General features: G+C 41.4%; 1 long non-coding RNA gene across 2 annotated transcripts; it reads right to left on the bottom strand.

The window, feature by feature from the left end:
- Positions 1-2,641: 2,641 nt before the first annotated feature.
- Positions 2,642-12,882, bottom strand: LOC118711406. 2 transcript variants are annotated; one of them, XR_004985698.2, is made up of 4 exons: positions 8,612-12,882; positions 7,320-7,431; positions 3,891-3,990; positions 2,642-2,872 (listed from the first exon to the last, which is right to left on the bottom strand). It is a non-coding gene; the product is annotated as an uncharacterized LOC118711406 (long non-coding RNA). The 2 variants fall into 2 exon arrangements; XR_006740695.1 differs by lacking the exon at positions 2,642-2,872 and having other exon boundaries at positions 3,471-3,990; positions 8,612-12,878.
- Positions 12,883-14,319: the final 1,437 nt, after the last annotated feature.

Below are 14,319 nucleotides of genomic sequence, written 5' to 3'. Positions count from 1 at the left end.
TTTGCAATTCTGCACTAGTAGTAGGCATTTGGGACCCAGGGCAAGCATTGAATGTGGCCTAGTTTAAGTATTAGGCAAATTGGGAGTGGTTTCTCCTTTATTCTTTTTTTTAATCCTCTCCCAAACTTTTCATTGATTTTTATTTATTTATTTTTTATTTTTAGAGAGAGTATAAGGGAGGGAGGTGGGAGAGAGAGAAACATCGATGTGAGGGACACATTGATTGGCGGCCTCCTGCTAAAGCCAGACTCAGGCCAGGAATCAAACCTGCAACCAAAGTATGAGCCTTTGACCGGGAATTAAACCTGAGATCTGAGGTCCGAGGTCCGTGGGCTTGTCTCTAACCACTGAGCAAACTGGCCAGGGCTCTCTCCTACTCTGTTGCATCCTCTTCTCTTTCCCAGGGTCCAGATCCAGCAAGTCCGGACTTGCCTCTGAAGGGCCGTCCCAGGCTGGGCAGTGTGATCTAGGGATTCCCCTACTGAGCCTGAAACCGAAACTCTACAAACTCTCATCTTGATTTCTTTCCATCTGCCTTCCTGGCACACGTCCTCTCTAGCAAACTTCCCATCCACCCAGCATCTCCAAGATGGGGCCCGCGCTTCCCCAGCCCCGTCTTGCTGCTCCGTGGCGGGGGCAGGGTTGTGCCCTCTCTTCTGGAAACCGCCTCGTTTCAGAGGCCCTGTTATTTAGTGGGGGACATCCAAGGCCTCAGGGAGGATTAGAGTTATTAAAACAGAAATGCAAAGACAAAGAAAGAATTATCGTTCAGCTTTTGTGTTTCAAAAACAGATTTTTTTGAAACCCACAGCTGAAACAATAGCTTGGGAAGAAAAAAAAAAAAAAAACACAGGGCTTTCTGAGAGAGAGAAAAAATAATTTTTTTTTAGGTCCAAAAAGTTAGTTTTACGTATCAATAGAAAAATTCCCCCAAAGGAAGTTGAGCAGAAACCATACCTTGTGAAGTAAGTAGTAGGAACCAGCCAGGCGGAGATTAGGAACACACGGCCGGGGAGGAGAGGGAAGCAGCGAGGGAGAGGGCGCTGGGTGGGAGAAGGCCATGCCCTGCTGCCTTGTGAAATCCTGGGGGGGGGCAGCTGAAGAGAATCTGCTGGGAAGTTTTCAGCGCCTGGCTCAGTGGGTTCTTCTTTGTTCGGTGTTCCCAGACTTTTCTGCCAGCCCTGCTTTCTCAGGAACTGTCCCATCCTGCTCCAGGGCCACTGTCACACAGGGCCACCTCTGGCCTGGCCTGGGTTCAAGGGTGGATCTGTGCTGCGTGGGGCAGCAGTGGCTTGTGGGTAATGGCTTGATCCTGGGTGGCGGGACTGCAGTTGCTGGGCTCTGGCCTCTGGTTGGATACAAACCTCTGGACACAGTGGTGACCACGTTGGCCAGATGAGAAAGCTCTTAGGAGGAAAGGGTGGCATCAGCCTGCGCGGAGGATGGAGATGATGGATGTGCTGGCATTTGGGTCCCTGCCTCTAGTTGGCGCTGTTTCTCCCAGGGCTGGGTTTCAGCCTTCAGCCCCCACCCATGGCATCTGTGAACTTTCTACCTAAGTTAGTTCAATCTTACCTCCTGCTACCTGCTGTGACCAAGGATGAGCTCCCAAGTGCTTCTGGTTACCAAGTCCTAAAGGTTCTGCCTCTGAAACACCTGTGGCTTTGTGTCCTCTCTTCCCTTTCCACTGCCCCCTGGCTTCTCTGGGCCATGCGAATACCCCCTAACCAATCTCTGTATCCACAGCCTAAACCACAGTCTGTCTCCTTTTCTGAACTGCTATTGAGAATGCCATGCTCTGCCTCCAGAACCTCCGAGGGAGATGCTCTGTCTTGGGAATAAAGGAGAATTTTCTATGGGCCGTTCACAAACCTCCTCAGCCTGCACCTACCCTCCTCGCACTTCGCACTTGACAGCTGAGAGGAACCCCTCCGTGTGTCATTGCTCCTGCTGCCTGCTTCACAGTCTTCCCAGGTCATTTAAAAAAAAAAAAAAAATCCTGGCTATCCTGCAAAGCCCACACTAAATGACACTATTTCCATGAGACTTCTGGTTTCCCCAAGCAAAATGACATCTCTACCATCAAATGCCTAATTTGTGGTGTTTATTCAACTCTGCTTTGTACTATAATTGTTTGTGTGTGTAATTTATTTCTTCCACTAGCCTAGTGTGCTCTTGGAGGACCAGTTCTTACTTAACTTGATGAACCCTGAAGCCAGGAGCTACTACGGAAAGGGCATTCAGAACACATCTATTGAAGATAACTAAACCAAGAAATAATGTTCTCTGTTAGACTGGGGCAAATAAGTTGAGTGTGTGTGTGTGTGTGTGTGTGTGTGTATGTGTGTGTCTGGAGAAAGAGAAAAAGAGAACAGCAGAAAGAAAGACATACTTGAAGAACTGAATTAACTTCCACACCACAAATTAATTCAAGATGCATACAATTTGGCCAGTGATGCCAATTTTGCCTTGCTATGTTTGTTTGTCTCTATGACAAAACTGATTAATAGTTTTTTATTTTAGTTCCTATTCTATTTAATTCTCTTCCAAGTTTCTATGTGTTTTATTTTTATTAAGTGTTACAGCTTTATAATTTAATTTCAATTTTAAAAATAATCTAAAGCATAGCTTTTTGGCTTATTACATATGGTTCTTAACAATGTAAGTATAATATAGGCAAATTGTGCTCTTAGTCAAAGTCAATAAAATATTTCAAACCAAGTGTTTCCTATTAGCTTAACCGACTGCACACTCAGTTTAATATTGCAAGTGATGATGAGAAATGCAGGGATTTATATAACATATGCAGTACTTACTTTTCCAACAAATCTTTCCATTTCTCTCCCGATACATAGTTCAGGATATGTGGATCCTTTAAATGAGAATTAAGAGGAGTAAGTGCTATATTCTGGAAACACTTTAGTATTATTAAAAATAATTGCCCACATTGCTGGGAGAAGGAAGGGTGGGAGGAGATAAAGGAAGGTGTAGGAGGTAAAATAAATAAGAAAAACTTTTGCTTAAAATATATAAATAGCATGACTCTTTTTGCTTTATTCAAATATCAGCAGTGATTTTTCAAGAGAAAAAAACCCTTTTGCATAACAAAAAATATTAAGCAGGTTATCATGGGTTACTAACAGAAATTGTGATTATTAGCACGAACAACATCCATGTAGGAAATGTATGCACATTTCATTTTGTTGAGCTGTGTCATTTAAAAGTCTTGATCTCATTTCCTGTTTGAGTGCCTCCCTCTTAAATGTTCACCCAGGGCAGGCAGCCACGTAACAAGAAGAAACCAGAAAGTAGGTAGAATCATTGGGAAGAGGCGCTCTGTGATTATCATGTAATTATCAATCTTAGGAATACGTGTTCTAAATTAGAGGAACAGCAAGCTACAAAGAAAAAGTAGTTTAAAGAATCTGAACTGCCCTAACTGGTTTGGCTCAGTGGATAGAACATTTCTAGGTTTACTTCTCTCTTATTTTAATTTAGACTAATAATAAAAAATTAAGTTATGATATTGTAGTAAACACCAAAGAAACGGTCAGGGGGAACAACAGAGGAGTCAGCTAGATCCCCATCTGGTGTGAAACATTTTATGATAAACCAGAAAAAAAATATTAATAAGCACGCAGATTACTGGAAGTGGACTGCACTTCAGGTTTTGGCTTTTCCTCTTGGCGTGTTTAATATACACAATGTGTGCTTGCTGCAGTACTGTCTAAGCAGGACCCCTGGGAAGGGGACACGGGCCAAACACAGACCAGACACCCCATGTCCATAGCCATCTGACAACTTGTTCTGTTTTCTTTTGTCATCTTTTCCCAACGGAGACCGTTGTCCGTAATCGCTACGAGAAGAACTCATGTTTCATGGCTACTGACCTTTCTCTCTTAGATGGCTCTGGAACAACTTGAAACCTGGAAGTCTAAGAAGAGGTTTCTGAGGGACGAACAGCATGCTACGGAATTTCACTTCGTGGTCCTTTTGAAAACAACAATAAAAACAGCTGGTAATCACAAAAACACTTGGGGAGAAAAACTCCTTTTTAGAAAATGAGATCGCTAGACTGTGTTTTCTAATCTTTCCTAACACACCAGCCTCGAAAGCAACAATTTCCAAGGTAGAATATTTTGTTCGTTTTACTGAAAGGCAAAACAAGAAACGCTTAACATTTTCACCCTAACTGAACAACATCATAATTCCAAGGTAGCCGTTTTGATTATTTAGAAAACAGTGCAATCCTATCTGCTAGACAGAGTTTCCGACATGGAACCCAGAAGAGAGTACTTGTTTATCCTTGTAACTTGGCAACAAGAGAAAAAAAAATGAGCTGAGAAATAGTATATCTGATAAAGTGTTCATTTGGTGACAGTTTTGTTTTTTGTGTATATATATATATTTTTTTACTTAGGAAAAGAGAGAGCAGAAAACCTAATCTGGAGAAGAACAGGTTGGCTCGATGGCTCTGAAGCTGGAACTGGCGTCGGGAGAGGCCCGGAGCAGCCTCATGGAAATGCCGCTTGTTTTCCAACATTTAAAATTGCTTTACGTCTGTGTTCCCTGACACTATTTATATTACAGCTTCATCAAAGTCAATAATCCTGAGCTTGAACAGTGTCCATTCCTTTTTATTCTTACTTTTTTATTTTATTTTCCATTTTCCTCCCTAAATGCTTTAAGGAACTTTTTGTCATAGTTTGCTATAGAAGTGAGAGGGGGGAAAAATGCAGATTTCCCCTTTTCTCTTTTTTGTTGTTGATAATGGGTACTGAATACTACTTTTCTTTTGTCTGTGAACAGATAAAACAAACTTACTCAGAGTAGAAACTGTCATATAGAAAGAGTCTAAAAGCTTAATTTGTGCTTTAGAGAAGAAAATCCCAAACACTGAAATTTGAAGCATTGCTAATATGACAAAGAAGCAGAAAACCCCTTCATTCCACACATCAGAAATACTGTGAACAGGAGGAGAAGTCGGCACCTGCTTGAGGTTAGAAAGATGAAAATGATGGCAGTTTATTTTTGGTGATTTTCCTGCATATTTATTTTAAAAAACTGGTGGAAAAACCGAACAGAAAAATTGAAATAGAAATTACAAGGAAAGAGAAGCTGAAACTGTCACTGGACTTAAACTTGTAACTCAGCAACAAGAAAAAAAAAATGAGCTTAAGTTTTGTGAGTTCTAGCTCACAAAAATGAGCTCCAGCTTAAGTTTTGTGCTCTTTCCCCAAGTAAAACAAAACAAAACAACAAAAAAACAACAAAAGTAACTGTCACCAAATGAACACTTTATCAGATATACTATTTCTCAGCTCATTTTTTTCCATTGAATTTAAAAAATTCAGCATCCTGGTATTATATTTTGGAAAAACCTTTTAACTAGAGTGTTAACCCTCGCACTTCTTTCCTAATGGACGCAAGCACTTGCGCCCATTGCTCGCCAGCTCACATTGCGTCTCTGTGTATATGAACACACTACAGTGTTCTCCTCTGAGGCAGACACTGGAGCAAGCTACCAATGCATTTGTGTAGGAACTTTTGGCGAGTACATTGTTTAGATATATTTTGTTCTTCTCATTAATCATTCAATCAGGGCTCTAAAATATTTTGCAAATCTATAAACAGGAAATCCTGTGTGCAATGCTTTCTCCTCGTTTGTGTCTTCTTATAATATTATACTTAAAAAGTTATCCCTTGTAGTTAGGCAGCTAAACAAGCATCAGATTTCAGAGTTAAAATAAATAAATAGCTGGGATACAGGATTAACTCATTAGGCTGAAATACTAAGGAAACCAGGCCAACACGGGTTCATTGTCTGTCCCACGGTCTTTCGTAATTTCTAATCTTTTGGCATCACACAGAGACAAACATGCAGGTAAAAGACCTACTGGAGAAAGTAAAAGGAAGCCCTTTCTCTGCCTGTGCCTGTGTCATGTAGAGGCCACACCGTTATCTGCACCACCCCATCCTCAGTGGATGTGCACATTGTCTCAATGTGCCCAGGCAAGCTTGGGACATTGGATTTGGTCCCAGTCAAGCTCCCCATGGACTCCTGACAGCCCAGCAGTGAAAGGGTGGAAACTGTCAATCAAACAGATAACTCACTTCATACAGATACACAGAAGCTGTTCTTGTACCTACGTTGATTAGAGCTACACCCTATAATTTCTGCATCCTCACCGCATGCCCACATACAGGGGTCATTATCCTATATAATAAAAGGCTAATTAATATGCAAATTGACCAAGTAGCAGAACATGTCGCTGTGACGCTCACTAACCACCAGGGGGGGAGAAGCTCAACACTGGAGCTGCCCCTTGGTGGTCAGTGTGCTCCCATAAGGGGCGCGCTGCTCACCAGAAGCAGGGCTTACAGCTGGCGAGCACAGCAGCCGAGCCAGGAGCCTCTTCAGCCCTTGTGGCAGCGCTAAAGATATCCAACTGCCTGCTTGCGAGTGGGTCTAAGCCATCAGCCGGTCATCCCCCGAGGGCTCCCCAGACTGTGAGAGGGCACAGGCCGGCTAAGGGACCCCTCTGGGGCATGAATTTTGTGCACTGGGCCTCTAGTATCTAAATAAACCTGACTAACCTAGGAAAAGTTGTGTTTGTTAATTCAGCCACCATCTCAGAGATTAAGTTACCCACTGGGTCCTTGAGAGGGAAAGATGCTCTTGAGATTTTTTAATTGCTTATTCTTAGTAATTGTAAGTGCTGCCTCAAAGCCTATGATGGCTTTCTAATCGATAACCCATTGCCAGGAAAGAGTGAATGTCGACAGCACTAGAAATCTCAGGACACAAGGAACACAGCTCTTCACACAATGCCTGGTCTAAAGCGGAAATGCCACGGAGAGCTGTTATCTGTGTCCCTCATTACTAACATGGTGAACGTCTAGTATAACATCCAGTATGTATGTGTTTGGCAGTCATACTATTTTACATGTGCTGGTACAGAGGAGTATAGTGTACTTTTGTAAAAATGTAGTAAAGGAATATAAGGATGGCATTATAATGTAGAGACTGTGAGCAGTGAAGGGCTGTGTTCTTGGCTTTGCCTTTTGTCATTGCTTTCATTCTGGACAGCTCTGACATTTGGAGGAATGCATTGTCGTGACGGCTATCATAAGGCTCATTATATAAATTTGCTACGCTGCTTGCTATAGACTGTCTCTCCCCAAATTCACATGCTGAAATCCTAACCTCCAATGTGATGGTATTAGGAAGTCAGGCCTTTAGGAGAGGATGAGGTCACGAGGGTGAAGCCCTCACAAATGGCATTTGTGCCTTTGAACAAGAGACCAGGGAGACGTACCTTGTCCCTCCTGTCAAGTGAAGACCCAGGGAGAAGACAGCAGGGTAGGTAGGAAGCTCTCACGGGATATCGGATCTGCCGGCCTTGGTCTTGGCCTTCCCAGCCTCAAGACCTGTGAGAAATAAGTTTCTGTTGTTTACATGCCACCCAGTCTATTACGTTATAGCAGCCTGAACTAAGACATGCTGGTATCGTTTCACTGAGATGAAAAAGATACAAGATTATCCTGGCCAAGAGAACAGAGGAGTGCAGGCTGCAGTTCTGATGCTGACCCGGCAGTGAGATGGAAGCAGGGCCCACCTACAGACACAGCCAGGAGCCAGGTGCCGGCTGCAGCTGGAGGACAGGAAGTCCTGGCACTCAGTGTCAGGGAGTGCCCCAGGGAGCGAGGTGGACATTCGCCTGCAGTCAGAGCCGTATGGACTGGCCAACCGAAGAGTACCAACGTGAACCCCAAATACCTTGGTAACCGCAGGAAGGGGAGCTGTAGGCTCTGTCGATTAAAAAAACACACAAAAAACACACCACATAGTTTCTGACAAAACTTCTGTTATAAGAGTTATTTGTTTAATGTTTTATACCCCTTTGCAGTTTATAGCTACTTTTTTTGTGGTAAATTATAAAAGCGGTACTTTATGATAAAACTATAAATGATATGAACATGCTGATATAGAAAATAAGAAGCCCAGTTTCACTGTCCAGATATTGACTGACTGCGGCTTAGCCCCCGAGTGAGTATTCTCTACATGACAGGGAGGCATCGTGACTAGCAGTTGAGAAGGCAGATTTCAGAGTCAGATCTCAGCGGTCACTAGTTGTGTGACTGGGGGATGTAAAACTGATCTCCAGGCCTTAGAATCCTATGTGTACAGCGGGGCTGATGACCTACCTCATATTATTCATATTGGATAATAATAACAGCACAGAGAGAACACTTAGCACATTGTCGATTATTATCAATTACAATATGGATAAGAAGATATTGACATATATGAACCTGAGGTAACGTGTCTAATGTGTAGCTTTGTCTTTACACAGTTAGAAGCACAGTTCACATAGTTGGGTGATATGATTTACGGGCTGAATCTTTGAAAAAAACCAACTATCTACATGTAATTTAATTAACCTATAATTAAGATAATTCATTCACACTTTAATATCTCCTTTTCATTATCTACATTTACTCTAACTGCCTTTTCCCTATACTTTTCACTGAGCTATGAAATATTTGTAAACTTTTCACTATGGACATAGTCTTTGTCTTAGAGTACAACCCTTCCCCAATCTGCTACCTGAACTTGCATCCTGATTGTCTCCTTCCAGGATGAGTTTTTCACATCTTCTGCATGGGATATACTGTCCTTTTCTTTTTAAAAGTTTTTCTTAAGCTTCTTCTCTTTCCCCAAAGCTGTTCTTCTGAATAACAGAATTAGCCGCAAATTGGTGGGGACATTTTCCCTTACTTCTTGCTCTATTTAGCAGAGTATAATTTGAATTTTTCCTTCCGGATGTGACTTTCAAGGCTGGGGACTGGCTGTCTGTGTTCCTGGATTTGCCTGTTGGTTGTGGGCAAAACAGCCGTTTTTCTTCTCTGTGTCATTGGGCTGTGGGCACCGTCAAGGCACCAGCTCCATGGGGTCAACGTGGGCGCACTGGTCTGCCCCCTGCAGGAGACCCTGTGGGAACACACCTTCGTTAGTGAGATTATCAGTCCTAACTGACTTTGCCCCCTCACTTCCACGATCTCCTTCCTTCTCCTAGACATTGACGGAGGGAGGAAAGTGAAATTTTTGCTTAGGTCCCAAACTAACCAGGGTAAGGAAGAGAGTTCCCTATTGGATTTCTTACCATCTCCAACCCCCCCCCCCCCCCCCATTCCACCAAACCACAAGGCAGTTTCAAAACCTTGCCTATCCTTTAATAATATTTACCTCAGTCTTCGCTGCTATTTCACTCTCATTGTTTTTGGCAAGACATGGAAATTTATTTTGGTCCAAACAATACAAGCTTAAATTTAATGAGTAAAATATTAGTTAAGCTGAAGGAAAATAAAATATTTGGCTTGCTTATCAATTAGGTAATTTGATTACAAAAGTCTTAAAAATCAACAGATGAATTCAGCACTTTTTATTCCAAAATGAAATAGATCAGATGTTAGAATACTGTTATCTTATTTTATTGAATTTTATTTAAAATCAACTTACTCCACTATTATCAATAATAATAATAATAATAATAATAATGACAAACATATATATAGAACTATGTTCCAAGAATTTCTAAGGACTTACATGTACTAACTCACTGGAAGCCTGACACACAATGGCTATGCTATACATAAAGCAGACATGGCTCACGAATCTCCATTAGAGCTTTCTTTTTGCCAATAAAAGAATGGGAAGATGCTCAGTTATATCACAGTAACTATCAGATAAAAATAAGCCAATTTCTCAGGAGGAGCCCAGAAAAATGTTTCTGTGAGCCAAGAGAAAATTCTTCTATGGTTCTCCAAGAAAAGAAAAAAAGAAAGAGAAATGTGTATAGCAGTTATCCATGTTAACCTTAATCGTTCAGTTCATAAACTATTTCCTTATAACTTTCTTCAATGTAGGCAGGCAGTTTAACACCCAAGCTTAGTTACATAAAAGCAATTTTACAAGAGGTCAACATGTTAGAGACTTTTCTGCAACCTGACTTGATCCAGGTATGAAATTTAGATCATTTTGAGGAGGATAAACCCACTAGGAAATCCTCTACAAATACGGTCTTCTAAACTGAGATTTTATAACCTTGAGGCAGCACAGAATTCAAAGATATACTCTTCTAGATAATGAACAGACAGACATCCCATGTTATTATTTGTGGATAGAATCACAAACTTCAACAATCAGCCAGCCAAAGAATTTATGTCCTGTTGAGAAAGTATGAGAAGCCTCACCCAGACATATGCCTGTTCATGGTGGTGGGATTAGGGAGTGATTGTTTAAACACTTTGCGGTAGACTGTATTATTGGTGCAATTCTTTTTCTTTTTTATAACTTGGAGGTTGACCTATGACTCAGCAGTTTCTCCTAGTGAAGATGAACCTTGCTATTCCATTGTCTTGGGCAGAAGTGACAGTTTGTAGGTTCTGACTCCAGATCTTAAGAAACTTGTATATTTTTGCATACTCTCTTGTACCTATGCCTTCACCGTGAGAACTCACCTAGTGTAGCTACTGCCCCTTTAATGTAGGTCTCAGAATAAACATGCACTGAACAGAGCTCTCCTGACCTGTCTATAGACCTGCAGCATGAGGCAGAACTGCCCAGCCACTTCACAGATCCATAAGCAAAAACAGGCTTTTGTTCAATGCCACTGGGATTTTTGTGGTTAGTTGTTACACAGCAATAACATCTGAACAACACCTAAACAAACACAAAGTGGAGGTCCCAAATTTTTACCCCATAGACTATGGCGATGCTAATTTTACTTGGAAAGTTTTTAAAGTAAGTTTATCAAGCACCTACTTTGACCATAAAAAATATATTTAAAAAGAGAATGTCTCTTTATCTTTAAACCATGTAAATTCTTGAAGCCTTGAATAAAATAATAGTTGCAACTATCTGTCTTTTTGGGGCAAAGGGAATCCAGGCATCCTACGAAGCATATTAATTATCTCATTTCACTTTCTCCATTTATGCAAGCAAGGAGTTAAAAATACAAACTCCTGTCAGTGAATGTTAGCCAACCAGTGTTACTTAAGAGTTAATTCGCAAATTCCCTTCAAGTAACAAAATCCTTGACTGTTTTTTTTTTTTTTTCCTTCTATTATTAACTAGAGAGGCTTGGAATGAAATTGACATATCTCTGAGGTTTGGAAACCACACTTGTCAGGTCACTTTGCTGATAGAAATAAGACTTGGTACCTCTACTTCCTCTTGCAAATATTTCCTGGACTATGACAACTTTTACTAATAGTAGTTTCCTTCATTTCTTATCTTTGAAACCTATTAGTGTTAGAGAGCTTTGATCACAGTGACTAGAACAGAAGATGTTAAGTCAACTGGCATTCTTATCTGAACAAAGGGTGAAGTCATGGCTTGTTTGGGTTGCAATGAACCTATCTATTCAGTGGAAGGTACTGAGTCTTTTGCATTGTTGTAGATTGCAGAACATGGGCACACACTTTTTGCAATGCCTAATCAGAGCAATCTACCCCTACCCCTTGAAACTTGGCTGTTCTTATTTGCTTTGACCAAAAGAATGTGGCAGAAGTGAAGTTCTGTGACTTCCTCGCCAGACCTTCAGCTCCTACCTTGCTTCTCAGGAAAGGCTGCCCTGAGACAGATGTGTGGGCAGTCAGTCCAGCTTCCTGGGGACAAGGCTGCTGGAGAACCAAGTGTCCGGTCCTACTGACAGCCAGTGCCTGAGGCCACCTTGTCCTTTCCAGTCCAGCGCACCTGCAGCCCAATGCCCAGGCAAAACCAGCAGAGGAGTGCCCAGCCAACGCGCAGGCTGGAAACAGTAATATCTAGTAAATGGTGGTTGGTTTGAGCCACCAGGTTTGAGGGTGGTTTAATACACAGCAATGTACAACTCCTAAATTTTCTTCTTATTCCTGGGAGCATAGTAGAAACTAATAGATAACCTGAGACAAGGTAGTGAGCTAAGGAGAACGGGCAGTAATTTCTGTGAAGACGGATCACACAACTTTACTTCACAGACAAGAAAGAGAATAAAGGAAGTGTCATTGCCAATTAGGAGAGATGTGTGACTGCAGATCAGGAAGGTTGCCAGCGAAGTGCTCTATCCTTGGTGCCCTGGTGACTGTGCAGGTATCCCAGCACTCCGGGTGAGGACTGCAGACGGTCCTGAGTCAGGCGGGTCCTCCTCTGGTCTTCCTGGAACAGGAGAGCATGGAGGCCGGTGAGGAGTGAGGCCAGAACATTCTCATCACTTCCCTGTCTTCAGGGAGACAGGCCTGAGCCAGTTTCTGGTTGCCTCCCACGTTCGATGAGGTCTGAGGCTTTCTGCCTTGACTCCTGCGACAGAATTGTAGGCTATAAATCCATTTCATTGCGATCTAGAATTCCCTGCTTGGCAACGCATAAACATGAAATTTATTAAAGAAATACATAAAAGTTAAGTACTGGATCTGGAATAAAAAAGCCTAGGTCTCATCCCACTCTGCCATAGAGAAATCTCTGTGCCTCAGTTATGACGTCAGTAAAATGGGAACAATTAACCCAGAGCTCAATACTTAGCAGCTGTTATTATCCTACAAAAGAACGTGGAGTGTGAGAATGTGAAGACGTGGACCTTTTCCTGAAGTGGTTTGATTTGGAAAATTCAGTAAGAAAGGAGGAAAAAATGCACTAAAAAACAGAGAAAAATGTTTTGCTCTGAGGAGGTTCTTAAAGATGTGCTAATAGGATAATGTACGAAATGGTGCTGAACTAGTTATCTTGAACATCTGGTACTGAAAATAAGCTAAATGATTTACTAAGAAGTTTTAAAGAAATTAAATAGGATTAAAAAAAAAATGTGTGCCTAGGAGTTAAAAATATTGCCTAAAAAAAAAAAAGATGCAAATTCAGTACAATAAAACAATAAAGAACTGTGGGACAAAAATGGTTTTATCAATAATTAGCTATCTAGATTTCTCTGGGCCTTAGTTTCCTCATCTATAAAATTAGGAGACTGAAACAGAGAAACAAACAAAACAAAAATTCCTTCTACTTATTAAAAACAAATCAAAATTTAAATGATGTTGGTTTTCTTTATAAAATAAACAAACCTTAGATGTAAGAATACAAAGCCAAGTCCACAAGTGGGTAATGGAATGAGGAGGAGTTCTGGAAAGGCACGAACAGATTTCAAGGGAATAGATTGCATGCACAGAGCTTATGAAATCAGGGGCAATGCTCAGCTGACTCAGTTCTAAAGACGTAACCCTGGAACCAGAGGGGCCAGCGCTGACCCGTACTGTTGCAGCACACAAACACGATGACAAAAGGATGCAGAGATTTTCCAGAACCTCACAACATTGTAGTCATTTCTGGAAACCAAAAGTCTTAAAAGTATGACTAGAGCTACAGAAATAAAGAAGAGCAATAAAAGGATGTAACCTTGTAGCCTCTGAAGAAAGAAAGTGAGCACCAACTAAATTCACAGACCGGGAAAGGCAATAAACAAGCAAAAGAGAAAGGGGAGTCTGGGATGGTCTGTACAGGAACAGCAATTAAGGAAAAGTTACTGACATCAATATACAAGAAAGGAAATTAAACTGAGCTTAGGAAATTCAGCTTGAGGACTGGTGAAACTGATTTCAAGAAGGTTTGTTAAAGCCAAAACCAGTTTGGCTCAGTGGATAGAGCCTCGGAGCGTAGGCCTGAGGAACAAAAGGTCCTGGGTTTGATTCCGGTCAAGGGCATCATGTACCTTGGTTGTGGGCACATTCCCAGTGGGGGCTGTGCAAGAGGCAGCTGACTGATGTTTCTAACTCTCTATCCTTCTTCTTTCCTCTCTGTAAAAAATCAATATATTTTTAAAAAAGGTTTGCTATAACTAAAAATATATGAATTAGCTAATGCTCTTTGGCAAGTATCCTACTATGAGAACTTAGAGTTCTGTTTTTCTTTAATTTTGTCTACCTTTTACTTCCCAGAATGAAAAGGAATTATAAACTAAACACAGTCTCAAAGAAGTGGATCAAGTCTCAAAATATTATCTGGCCAATTACGGTAAGATGGCATCTCAAGACAGAACGGATTTTGCAGCGAGGCTCGTTTTCAGAGTGCCGGGGACAGGGTTTCTATAGCATCTTTGGTAAACAATTCCAATACTAAATGGCCTGTACTGTCAGAGATTTCCTTGATGTCTCCTCAGATACACTTTCATTATAGGGTACGACAGATTCTTCCCTGTGCTCTCAATGCAGGGGCCTGAACCTCTGGTCATCTCTTGATAACTGTTTTCCCAAATCACAAATCAGAAACAGCTCAGCTCACTCCTGTGA

This window comes from Pipistrellus kuhlii, unplaced genomic scaffold (genome assembly GCF_014108245.1).
Source record: "Pipistrellus kuhlii isolate mPipKuh1 unplaced genomic scaffold, mPipKuh1.p scaffold_m20_p_8, whole genome shotgun sequence".
NCBI lineage: Eukaryota > Metazoa > Chordata > Mammalia > Chiroptera > Vespertilionidae > Pipistrellus > Pipistrellus kuhlii.
This window is presented reverse-complemented; position numbering and strand designations above follow the sequence as displayed.